At 33.2% G+C, this 13,545-nt stretch overlaps 1 long non-coding RNA gene across 4 annotated transcripts; it reads left to right on the top strand.

Moving 5' to 3' along the window:
• The first annotated feature begins 2,017 nt into the window (after nt 1-2,017).
• On the top strand, nt 2,018-11,527 carry LOC149782131 (uncharacterized). Of its 4 annotated transcripts, none has more exons than XR_016414236.1 (5): nt 2,018-3,021; nt 3,866-5,182; nt 5,901-5,995; nt 7,529-7,600; nt 8,389-11,527. It is a non-coding gene; the product is annotated as an uncharacterized LOC149782131 (long non-coding RNA). The 4 variants fall into 4 exon arrangements; XR_016414237.1 differs by having other exon boundaries at nt 2,018-3,032; nt 7,529-7,590; XR_016414235.1 differs by having other exon boundaries at nt 2,018-3,032.
• Nucleotides 11,528-13,545: the final 2,018 nt, after the last annotated feature.

The following is a 13,545-nucleotide window of genomic DNA, read 5'->3' as shown; positions in this document are numbered from 1 at the left end:
CCTTTTGAAATTTTTGGAAATCACATTTAGTAAGTACTGCTTTTCTCAGGTTTCAGAATTACATTTAATGTTAATGAGATACAAAATTGGTTCACAGGGGCTCTTGTCGCTGCTTACACTTTGCCTCAGACTCGTACAATTACTATATATTACTACAAAACAGGACACTAGCTCCCATCTCGCGCGAACTTACTCAAGACTAAAAGCTTCTATATCAAGTTAAACTTCGCGTAGCGTACAAAATTTGGTATAGAAATTATGCCCTGTACAAAGCCTGTCATACGACGCCACTTTTATGGAATGCCAGACCATATATCCACTCTATTCGTTGACATGGGGCCCAGTGTGGCCGTTACGGATCACTGCCATCTCACCTCTCTCTGCGTGGGTTCGAGTCTCGGATACGACCAATGTGGGTATGTGAGAAAGCTTGATAGTAGCTTCTCGTGGACAAGGTGGTTCTTTCCGGGGTTTTCCCGGATTCTTTCTCCACCATTAATACTGGTCGCCAAGTATAGCCTATCCTGTTCTGAAAAATGGCGTTAAACCCCACAACAACAACAACTTAAAGCATTACTATATACTTATACATACTGATACATAACGATATTGATGTATGAGCGCAAACAATGCTATAAACTCACCAATTTGTTAATATTAAATCACACGCTGTTGGCTCTAATGTACACGGTACTAATGTTAGGAAAACAGGAACCAGTCCCATTATATATGGGTTTGATTGACCACGATTGGTTAATAATGAAAGTTATGTTTTTAGGCAAAATAATCTTTTGAAAGCTTATTCTAGTTGAAAATGAACAAAAATAGAGGCATTGTTTTATTGATGGAATTTCAGTTTTTTAACCGTCTTGAGATCGGTACATTCATTACTAAAACTACCACCTGACTCATTGGTGCGGAATTGAAAGAACATGTTTAAAACACGTACAGGTAAGGAAAATGCCACGGCTCATATCTTTTCCTCAACGCGGAAGCTGACATCAAGATTTCATATATAATGATAAATGTATGTTTGATCATGAGCACTCAAACATTTTAAGGTATTATAAATTTTAATATCATGGTGTTTGCATAGGTTTACTACGGGAACTGAATTAGTACCCTGAGTCATATATTCCTTCATGACAGCTGGCCCCAAATGCTAATGGTCGGATACACGTTCGCACGGTACAGAAAATTCAAAAGATAGGTATGCACTGAACAATATGAGTATGTTTTATTTCTTGACAGTTGACCAGATCTGGCCAAAGGAAATATATCCTAAAATAAGGTATTTCCAAATATTATGAAAAATTCGCATTCTATGTAAAGTTTCGAAATATGAGTCATTTTTTGCATTTTTATCAGAAATATTTGTTTTTAGATGTCACAATTTGGCAACTTCAACATATAGAGTATCATTCGAAGACAAAAGTTGTATTTTTACTTATTCAGCTGAAACGGCGTTGTAACACTAGAATATTAAGCTCGTAATTTTAGTCATTTAAATATCACCCACAAGGTCACTTAGGTATCTGCCGTTGAAATGCAACCTGTAAAAGAAGGTTATGAATGTGTTGTGGGCATCTGGATTGTAAAAACATTTATGCAAAGTAAATGCTCATTATTTAGGTGACCATAAACCATCCCAATCTTTGGTTTATTCTTAAAGTTACATGTCTGTTTTACTTCTCTTACAAAGACTATATTACCACAAACCTATCTATATATAGATCTATTTCTCTCTCTGTCTCTCTGTCTCTGCCTCTGTCTCTCTCTCTCCCTCTGCGACTATCTCTCTGTCTGTCTCTCTCTTTATATATATATATATATATATATATATATATATATATATATATATATATATATATATATATATATATATATATATATATATTGCCCATTAACTCAATTATTACTCAGTATATATATATATATATATATATATATATATATATATATATATATATATATATATATATATATATATATATATATATATATATATATATCCATCTGTCAATAACTGTGAAAAATATATTGCATTATAAATGGCACATTATTATATCCATATCATTTGGGAATATGTTCATCAGATAAAAAGACATTTCAACTCAAAATAAAATAACTTCTTCTCCCAACTTCCTCTACCCCACCTACAGGTACTTGATTCAAGGGGAAAGTAAAAACACACTCCCCAATTGACACAAGGTAGCTGACTCGTGCAGGTCAAAATCTGACCTCTTGATGACTCTGCTTCACTTTTTCATACTATCTGCATGTATCACTCATAAGTTAATAGCACCATAAAGAAGACACTCCACACCATTCCTGTATGTTGTAAGTACCTTAATATTTTAAATGGCAATTTTTATGCAAAGTCTAGCCATTGTTTCTTTTCTTGTACACTTTCACAAAATATCTACCTTTTTATTTCTGGTCTACTTTGTGCTCTGATAATCACATGATAGCATCCGTACTTCTATCAGCAAGAAAGGAAATTAATTTACTGCAATTAAAACTTTCCTTGCTTAATCAAATCTATCAAGACTTTATCAACAAACAGAGTAAGGTCCATTACCTGCATCTGTTCTTATAATTAATATGAAAATTAGTAATGTTCTTCTCATTTCGCTCTTTCGGTATTTCCATATCAGAAAAATGGTTTTTCATATTTGCATAAGGTATGGACTGCTGACGAAATCTCTTTTTATATTTTCTGTTTCATTGTTTTCATTTAATTTTAAAATGACCTTTCCAATGGAGTTTTAGCATGGGATTTTGGATTTATTCTACATACACTGTGCTGCATAATCTTTATGGGGTCCACATCTTGGGTGAGAAGATTGATTAAATAAATAAGTATTATATGTATTTAGTTCATCTTTTATATATAGGGCATTTTGAAAATAAAGACTGAAAATAACTTCATTTTGCAATTGCAGCTTGAGTTGGCATTTGAAAAGTGCGGAAAATATTTGTACCCGTGTATTCTAAAGGAAAATAACTTCATTGATGAAAGTAAGAAGCAGGTACACCTACCAATAGGCAGGCTTAGAAATAATTCACATGTAACATTGAATGGTTTTCTTTTTTACATATTAGATGAAGTAAACATATGTTGTTTTGTTTACATTGAAGATAATGATTGGAACATGGCTAATGTATTTTTCTTTCTTTACATTATTTGATACTGGGAAATATTTGATATGACGTGTTTGCATTCTCTTTCGCATCTTTAAATTTATTATCTGTAAGAAAAGTACTTTTGAAGATCTAATACGACATTAAATCTACTTTGACCGTGTTTATTCAGCATCTAAGTAATGGCATATTACTAAAGATTATGTGAAAAGAACCACAGTTTACTTATAAATAAATACCCATTTTGTATGAATGAATTTTGAAATAAAATGATATTTGATTGCATAAAAGATGATGCATGTGGATGAATGTCATTTCTGTTCTCGTTAAGGCTACTAAAAAACGGATTAGGGATAGGTGTAACTTTAATCTGAAAGATTCTTAACCTTATCAGCTGCGGCTGATAGCACAAACATTGAATGTTTTCATTTCCACTATTATGATGCAATATTGTGTTTGGTAAAATAATGCAGCCAAGAGGCCATTGTGTTTCAGTCATCCAGCACCCTTAATTATGGGGGGTGTATCGTCTTGTCCACTCTACCCCACCAGCTGCAATGTGCGTCTCCCAAAGGACAAATTCAACTCGGATTCTGCATTGTAAGATACGTATTGATGTGTGTGAGTCTGTGACTACCATGAAAGCATTGGAAGTTGCAGGTCATACAGTGCATGATAGCTTTATTTGTATAGTTCATGCAGGCAAGAAATATTTTTTCAGAAAAATGAGAAGGATGTGCAGTGCCTCCTACCACCCAGTAGGACACCAGTGTGGGCCAAAGAAAAGGACGGGGATTACTCAGAAAAAGGGGAAGTTGTGGCGGTAGATGTGAAAAGAAGAAGCGTTAAGGGCTCTCAAGATGGTTTCATTGAATGTTAAAATATATCAAGTACGTATCTGTGACAAATGAAGTACATTATTATATGTATGGTATTCATTCTGCACTTATGCTCCAGATGAGCAGTGTATCCACATATTTAACTATATTAAAACAGTTAAATCCTCCAAAAAAATTCCAGTATGCATGTTACATATCCAAGTATTTTTGTTTCACTTGAAAGATCGACATTTCTGTGTATCTACTTGTGTAAAATCGCTGCCGATTTTACCATCAGGTCTGTTATTATTGTATGTGTCACTTGCGCTATTGATAAGTAAAACTAACCTAGCATATGTGTAGTATGTAAACAATCATTTCAAACCAGAAACATTTCTTTGATGCAGTTGACATGGTGTCATGTCTGTTTGTTTCTTGCATAAAATCAAGCGTTTATATTCTACCATAATGTCAGTAAAAATGTATGAAATCTGAGGGAAATAATCTGCCAAGCTTCAAAGTCTGTTGTACAATTTAACAACTGTAAGATTTATTTTCTCCATTCAATAATTTAAAAAAAAATAATTTGTGGAGATAATCATTACCTTGATTCGAAGTAATTTTTGTAAGCGATAAAGCAAAAAAGATGAGATGTATGCATTATACCAAATGTGAATTGAAAGATGCTTGGGCTGGTGAGTGCAGGTACATCAAATGTACAGAAGTGCTTGGTAAAGAGAGAGAGAGAGAGAGAGACAGACAGACAGACAGACAGACAGAGACAGACAGAGAGAGAGAGAGTCTTCAAGGATAATACGAGTGTGAAGATCTTGATTTTGTTTTAGAACATAAACAAGACTCCTTGTGTACTTTTCGATTTTCAGTAATTATCACTTGAAACTTAAAAGTAATATAATTTCATTCAATTTTAATTTTATGAGGGAAATACCCAATACCATTAATTCCATTACTAATAGTAACACTAGTGCTTTTGATATATATCTTGGGAATTCAGTCCAAAATAATTCCATTCTCATTGTTATCACATCCTTGAACATATTGATGTTTCTTAGCTATAATTAAGCAGAAACAAACGTACATGTTTTGGAATCCTACTATTTATTTTTATTGTATTATGACCAGTTTATATATCTTTAAACATTTTTATTTGTACGATTCACCCGGATCGGTTCGCAATCGAGGGGAAAGAAATAAAGAAGGTAATTTTTTCCGATTATTCAGTACGTTTCATTATTGTTAGTCGTCAGACATGTGAAATATTCCAGAGCCATAGTCAGGCATTGTTCTCCAAAACACTTCATGGACCACGTGTTTGAGGCTCCTGCTTTAGAGTCTCAATTCCATTGACGGAATGGTTGCGTGTATTGTACATCATTTTATATTCCAGACTTAAGTGTAAAATTTACTAGAAAGTGCAAAAGGAGGTAATGTGATATTTATGTTTTAAACCATTATAAATGCAAATGTATTTCTGGATGTGATAAAATCTGTTTTAAATTAGGCGAGATGCAGAACTTCAAAAATATTGCCAAATCCAATGCATCTTGAATGCCAAGCAAAATCCTTCTATTTGGCTCTGTTGTATTTGATATCTTTACAATGTTGTTAAAACCGAAGATTACAACTCTTGTCTCCCTCGTCCTCAACAAATTGAACATATTGAAATGTTCAAGGAGGTGAAGTTTATTTGCATATATAAATGCTTTCATGTTATATTTTGTTATGTTTCTTGATCAGCTTCTTTTTCTTCATATTTGAAACTTGACATTAATCGAGTAAGCTTTATATCGATGTGTCAATATTTGTTCGATATTAATTCAAGATATGAAGATTCTCAACTTGCTGTATACAATTTGCTATAATCTTCAGCAGTCATGAATAATTCTTAGTCATTTGCCCTTTTATTCTTTAAAATAGGATATCATCTCAGACAGCCATTGGTAGCAGGTGTCACTATGATAAAACAATAATTGCAAGGTCCCTCTCGACTTCTGCAAATTAGTAAATGCAAGGTGAGTAACATTCCATTTTGATTATTTTATTCCATCTCCATGTTCAGCCACTGACAACATATAAGCATGAAGCTGATTTGTAAAGTATTTAAATCATACGCAAGGGCCAGGTTTGGAACATCTCTTTTCATTTTGTGTCATCATCGACTTATCATGCAGATGGGGAAAAAGAAAAAGCACAACATCAGGAAGGAGGTAGAATCAGAACCCAGCAAATTAAAGTCTCCATGTTAATTTGATGAAGGATAATGGCAGACCTGCCAACTCTCCCGATTTAGGCGTGAGGTTCCCAAACTCTCCCTCCGGGACTATAAGTTTGCACAATTTTTCATTTTCATCGACAATCATACATTCGCAGTCCGTTTCCATGCCTGAGCGTAGAGTGTGCATCCCTTTATATACTGTGCGACGGAACTGGATACTCGGTTGCATTAAAAATACCAATGGAGAGTTATCTGTTTAACATCGACCATATTGTTAAATTTTGTAGAAATATATCCTGCGAAATGGCAAATATATTAGTTTTCAAAACAGGATATACACAAGAGTTCACATGTATAATAGAATTGAAGAAATGTATTTTGGCGCATTTTGTAGCATATGCCGGTGTGATTTATCGATCTCTCATGGCAGTAAGAGTGATATATGGAAACACATTAATACAACGAAAATCATGTATAATGTACATTGTGTAGAAAGTAATAAAAGAGATTTCACTTTTAGAGCATACGATGACAGCGTTATTAATGTGGAATGCTTGTTCTCGCCATTCCTTTTTAAACACAACTTGCCCATAAGCAGAAGCGATCACGCTGGTACATTATTTCAGACAATGTTTCCTGATATTGAAATAGCAAAGAGGTATGGCTGTGCTAGAACAAAAACTGCAGCTATCATCAGGGAAATGGGTTATAGAGAAAAAGAAAAGTTGTAATGGCTTTAAGAAATGAACCTTTTTCATTTGCTATAGATGAAAGCAGCCAAACTGACTCAAAGTTATTTCCTGTTTCAATAACCTTTCTTAGCAAGGAGAGGCAGCAAACTGAAAGCTGCTTACTTTCCGTATTAGAGCATCACTTAGCGATAACACTTTGAAAACACTTTTGATTGTTAAATCTCGGCGGCTTGGTTGCTGTTTTGAACAACAGTTTGAAAGCATTTCTTGAGAGGGAACAATCTGCAACAGTGTCACTTCTGAACAAAACGCAGCCTTATAAGTAACTTTACTTTATCATAATGAATGCAACAATAACCAGTATAAACAAAATATCAGTGCATGTAGATATGTTTATGCTAATTATGTTGCAAAGATGTTTTTAAAGTCTAAGGTCATGAGAGAAGAATCTCATGATTTTTTATGTTTCAAAGTGGGAGATTTCCTGATTTCTCATTTTGGAAAGTTGGCAGGTTTGTAACATAAGTGATTGTTCTCGGTTGTCTTGTTTGCTATGTAATGTATTAAAAATCTTAATCAGAGCTAATATTTAAAAAGTAAATTATGAATAGAAGTGGAGAATTGTTTGAATATTTCAGATATATATCAGGAAAGGCAGAACGATGACGCTGATAAAGAGAATGATGATGCTACAAAAAGAGTTTGTATAAGTAAGAATTACAATTCCTGACATTATGACTAGTACATTTAAACACTAAGTTACAAGTTATAAACTAGATGGCAACTCATATAATATTTTATCAGATTTTCACTTTCAACAAAAATAAACCTTGATAAATGTATATTTTAAACAAATTACTGAATTTCACCAATAACAAGTATTCAAAATACTGCGGTGCAATTACTGCGTAATTTGCAAGAAGATGCATTTAGCAAGAATCATATTCCCAGTTAAACAAATGTCAATATCTTTCCAAATTCAGTTAATGTATATGGTATATTCATGATACATGTGCATAACTAAAAATCTCTCTCCTTGGCTATGAGTGGACCTATTCACGTATTCACCTTCAGTTCCACACGGGTGTAGAAGCAAATCATCTTATTTCAATACGAACCTCCCAACACACAATCGACCACTTATATTGATGATATTCCATGAATATAATGCATGTAGACCAAACGCAACCCCACACCCCCAATTATTGCCTGAGAAACGAAAGTGACTTATTAATTACTTTTATTCCTATAAAGGCTGCAAATATGTATTAACAATTGTATCATCATATGTGTAGTTCAATAATAGTTAAGTATGTACATATCATATCCTTATCTTATTCTAGGACTTAACATACTACATATGAAAGTTATTGCACATTGAAAAATCTAACTGAAGTTGTACATAGATCTATTTCAAACAAAATTCAATGGATTTAAGTAGATGTACCCACTATCAAAACAGCATTCGGCAACCTGCTCATTAAAGGACTTCTTCCAGGATTCCGCCAAAAAGAGAGCCTGCTGGATAAGAAAATGTGCCTAAAGAGGTGGTCAAAGACACAAATCAAGAGTAAATGACTCCAGCTCATCAATAAGGAATACTACAGATTATCCAGCTAGCATGGTGATAATTCTAAAAGACACTGCTATATCCTCATTAATGGATCCCGCATTAACATGTTTTTTTTTTCCTCAATGAAATGCTTCTATTATATATGTTGGATTTGAAATGAAAACAAGGAGCATTGGAAATGCAATAGGGATGTTCTGCTAGCCGTGTTGAAATTCATTTTATCCCTGCTTTGGCAGAATAGGTGATCTTGCTGAAACTTGGGCTTATATTGGAATGCTAAAAAGCTTCTGCCACTACAGCATGTCTCTTTGAGGTTCTTTAGCATATCATCATGAACATGAGCATATCAACACGTGACTGTGCTCCAGTAATGTTTGTGGGAGTTGGTAGCCATTTTTGTTGTCAGCAAGCACTGTATGAGACAATCTTATTAGTGGTTATGCACCAAGTATTTTTTATTATGTGCCAAACTTGTACATATAATTGTTACAGTCAAAAGATGAGCATATATGAATCTTTATTCTCTATCAAGTTTTTACGTAAATTGGTGACATTTTTAGACTCCATACTGGATATAGTGTATGCCATGTTTTTATGAATGCAACTACAGGTGCAGGGCTTGTTGGGTTATTGTGAAACTTGGTACAGATCTTATTCATCATCATCATCAGATGTGCATGTTGACAAATCATTGTACCTGAAATCTTTTGAGAACAGATCTCTATTTCGTTTGGTCTATACATTCCACTCCATCAATGGATAGGGATGCAGGAGATGTGACAGCATATGTACACGTAACAATTGATGACTGTTCGTTTAGTTTGTGGCACTTTTAAGGTCTCTCTTACGTCTTTCACTGCCATGTTTTCTTCATAACGTAAATGGGGCAGTATTTGCAGGTTCTTGAGAGTATTATGGGCATTTGGAAACACTAGACTCGAGCAATACAAGGTCATAACTGGGGTTGACACCATATCATTTCAGGGTACATTTATGTTTTGGTTTGCTTAATTTTATACACATATTGAATATTACTGCAATAAAAGCATCTCGACATGTGGAGAAAAGGAAACGAGAAGCAAAAGCGTATCCTTAATTATATGACTGCTATACCAGTTATCACATAGTACACAAGATGTGTTTAACTGTAATGATTGCTGTATCCGGAAATGAAATGATTGTAGCAAATGTAATGAAGCATATACTTGACATGTATTGCCGACATGGATATACTGTTAACTGTGAAAGAAATTTAAATACCACATCGTTTACATGATCAGTAGTGTGTTTCTGTATTGCTCATTTGTTAATCTGAGATGTTTACTATTAAATAAATATTTCTGTAAAAGCAGCAGTGTATGTTTGTAGCACGAACATTTTTTCAGGTCGAGACATTTGTACTTCATATCAGGTAGTAATCATAAATTAGATTAAATGGCGTGATTTATTGCAAAAAAGCAAAGTGTTATACCAACTCTTCTGTCTATCATACATTTCAAGGGAATAAATTGAAAACCATTTAGTATATATTTTTGAAAGTTTGCACATCAATAAAATTTGAGGTATAAATGTCCATTTTTCTTATTTGCAGTACTTCATGATCACTTTACTTTCATGTTTTCATGAAAACGGGTTATAAATTGACACAGACACTGTCGATAAAAAGAACAAATATATCATACTAAAACTTCTTAACATTTTCCATGGAAATGACTTGAAAATGCCAAATTTATTTTTCAGAATACATTTAGAATTGGCCTACCCCAAATTCCTATTATGGGTGTACAAATAGGAACGTATTAGGATATATCTGTTTCCAGAATTGTATAACTGAGCTGAAGCTGAACTGCTCAAGAGTTAAATGTACTGAGGTCTGACCAGATTATTTGAAGGTTACAGTACATATTATTTGGGTGACTGTCATAAACATATTTGTATATAGTCAATCCAAATGGTCAGTGGATTAGATTCGTCTAGTAGACTGGTTAGTTCAAAGACAGCTATATATCTGTATCATATCTTGCATGGAAATTACGACAATCAGTCTACCAACTCTATAAGCCAACATGGTAACGGCATAGGGTATCCAATTACCATATAGTGTAGCAAAATTACGCACTGTTGCATCAAGTCATAACTGCATACAATTGAAAGGATAATGATTCATTTTCTCATTTTATAAATGTTATCTTTCTTGTATTGTGCATTTGTTTTCCTGCAAGAGATTTTTGTTATAAGGATTTTAACATCTGCTAGTTTTACCAATTGCAAAGAAACGATCATAGTGGAATAGCCTCTTATATTTGAATGGCTTGCCTGATAAGTACTTATTTCATATCACTACTATTCTCCAGGTAATGTTGTCACATGTTTTCATGGTAGGGCCTATTTAGTGAAACTGAAAAAAGATATGTTTGATGTTTTGAACATGTCTGGCCAGTGGTAAAGCCATTTGGTGGTTTTGAACGATAGTGCCTGTATTCTGTCAATTTTATAAATTTGTGTAGTTCTTTATATTCCTGCCATAATGTGGAGTATGTTGTGTTATGATGACATCTGATTGTCTAGCCATATGACTGTTACTAATTTAAGGTGTAAAGAAAAACTTGATTGGTCCATTTAGCATAATTTGTTGATGACTAGCACTTAATAAAAGGATTAGCCTTATTGATATCTGGCTTAAAAGTCATTGTCACTCTGTGAAAGAAGCAAAATGGTCTAGCTCAATAGAACAAGATGTCCACCATCTGCAGTTGCCAAACAATGTGGACAAGAGTCATAATGTGAAAGGTAAAGGTCATTGAAATATGATCTTTGCATGATAAGAGTATATATAGATAACATTTTAGCATGATGCCTTACACTGTGGTTAGACGCCTGTTTATTTAGAAGTCAAGGTCATTCTACAGAAAAGTGGTTTCCTTGATAAAGCATTATGTATAGTTACTTTAGATTGATCTAGGAAAAGGTTTGTACTAAAGTTTCATGATTTGTAATGTCATTTCTCTTACCTACCAAAACACAATTCTGTAATAAACTTTTAGAGAAAATTACTTCCTTGTCATTTTTACCCTTTGAAGATAAAACTATTGTGCAAGACATTAATATACATATATGCATTCATGTTACTTTGTACGCTCTTTTCTTTGAAACTCCATAGCTGCAGCGTATATTAACATTTTGGCTGTTCTAGACTTCTTGAAGCTCATGTTGAAAACAAATGTGTCAAGGATTTACTACTGATACTATGTGTTCCAAAGGTCAGCATTCAAAATTGTTCTCGACTAACTGATAACAAAAAATTTGAAATGAGATCTGACCATAAGCAGCTAATAGTCCGAATATCATATGAATGTGGTTAAGATTAAAAATGTTTGGCCCTAAATTGTTATGATTTTTTACCATTATCTTTTATCTTAGATTATTTGAAAACAATCAAAACAATTCACATATTTTCCTTTAAACGCTTATCATTTTTAACATTTTGGAAGGCTTTATTTTCCTAAATTTATTTATTTATATTCATGCTGTTAATTCCGTCCGCTATTATTACTAATTCGTATTGTGTGTTATAGGTAGTAAATGGAAATATGTACATATTTACACAGATGTATATTTATGTAAATTTTGGACATGTATATTTTAATTCCTATGTATTGGAAACGACTCAGTAGTATGTCTTCTTTCAAAATCCCAGGTTAGAAGATTATTTCTGTAAATGTTTTATTCCAGGACTTCTAAAAATGAGACAAATCAGATTTTGAACAACTAACAGAGAAGTGATAGGAAAGTTTAAAAATCCATTTGTTGCTGTTATAGCTACTTTATTTCCAATTCCTTCTTTTCAAGTCCTATCTCGACAAGGAATTGGTTTTAAACTTGATATAAAAATCCTTATTTAGGAAGTGGTAGACATAATGGAATGATCCTGACGATAACGAACACCTTTTGACAAACCTACTTTGGGTGAATGGCCTACGTCCAACAGAATCGTCCCTCAGGAAGAGGAAGTCATTGCATAGGTACTATATGGAGTTATTTCCTTTATGCCGTAAAATTTCGAAATTGGATAGCTATTTCTTCTTTCTAATTATGTTTCTGCTTTGTATTTTGAGCAAATTAAATATGAAGGCTAACATGCATGCATGGAGAGAAGTAACCCTATTTAAACAAGCGAGGTTATTTGTATATAAAAACATGAATTAGTGGCTGTATAAATTTATTTATTCGAATTATTCAAGTGATTGTTCTGGACATACAAAGTGAAATGATAACATGAGTTCACAGAAACATTCACTGGGATTTATAGTTAATTTAACCCTGCATCTATATTGCTGTGTTTCAACAACAGACTTGGAAAAACAACAATATACAGACCGCCACAGACACATCAATCCCTTCAGCGTTGGACTTAATTTGGATTTTCACTAAAGCTAATTTAGGACTTTTATTATTAGGATTTGTGTCTGTAATTTTAGGATTATTTTTGCATTTAATTCGCAATACCTTACGTTACGTGTTTTCATTTTCACCTTTTATTCCACGGAAATAAATTATTTGTTTAAATTAACACAGCTAGGTGCTTTTCTCTTTTTTGTTATTTCTTTTAAGACCTTATGGACGCAATACATGTCACATATTTTAATTTGATGGTGAAAATGTATAATTAAACATACGATGTTTTGGATATTTGATGAAGATGAAGAGTGTGTAGGGGAGGAAAGGTACTAGCGACATTAAAGTACATATCGCAGTATCGAGTTCCTGATGTTATTCAATTAAAATGTCACAGCATTCTCAAAAAAGATTTTATATCTTTGCTTTTGTACTAGTATCCACCTAATATCGCGTTTAATTTGCTGATTTGCGGAATCCTAATTTATTAAATGAGCCGAAAGTTTTATCATTTAAATAAAATTAAGATATGATTTAAAGATTCTCTAAGATGCGGAAACTGAGACTTTTTGCTGCAAAATGAAATTATTACCTTGTGGTATTCCAAAAGGTATTGAGAGTAATCTTTGAGGCTATAAATCGCAGCTAATGTCAATGACATTTTAAACGACCAGCTGATATAAAGCT

Source organism: Sinohyriopsis cumingii, chromosome 15, assembly GCF_028554795.1.
Source record: "Sinohyriopsis cumingii isolate HCF-2022 chromosome 15, ASM2855479v2, whole genome shotgun sequence".
Classification (NCBI taxonomy): Eukaryota; Metazoa; Mollusca; class Bivalvia; order Unionida; family Unionidae; genus Sinohyriopsis; species Sinohyriopsis cumingii.
Note: the sequence above shows the minus strand (reverse complement) of the source record. Positions and strands in the feature narration are given on the sequence as shown.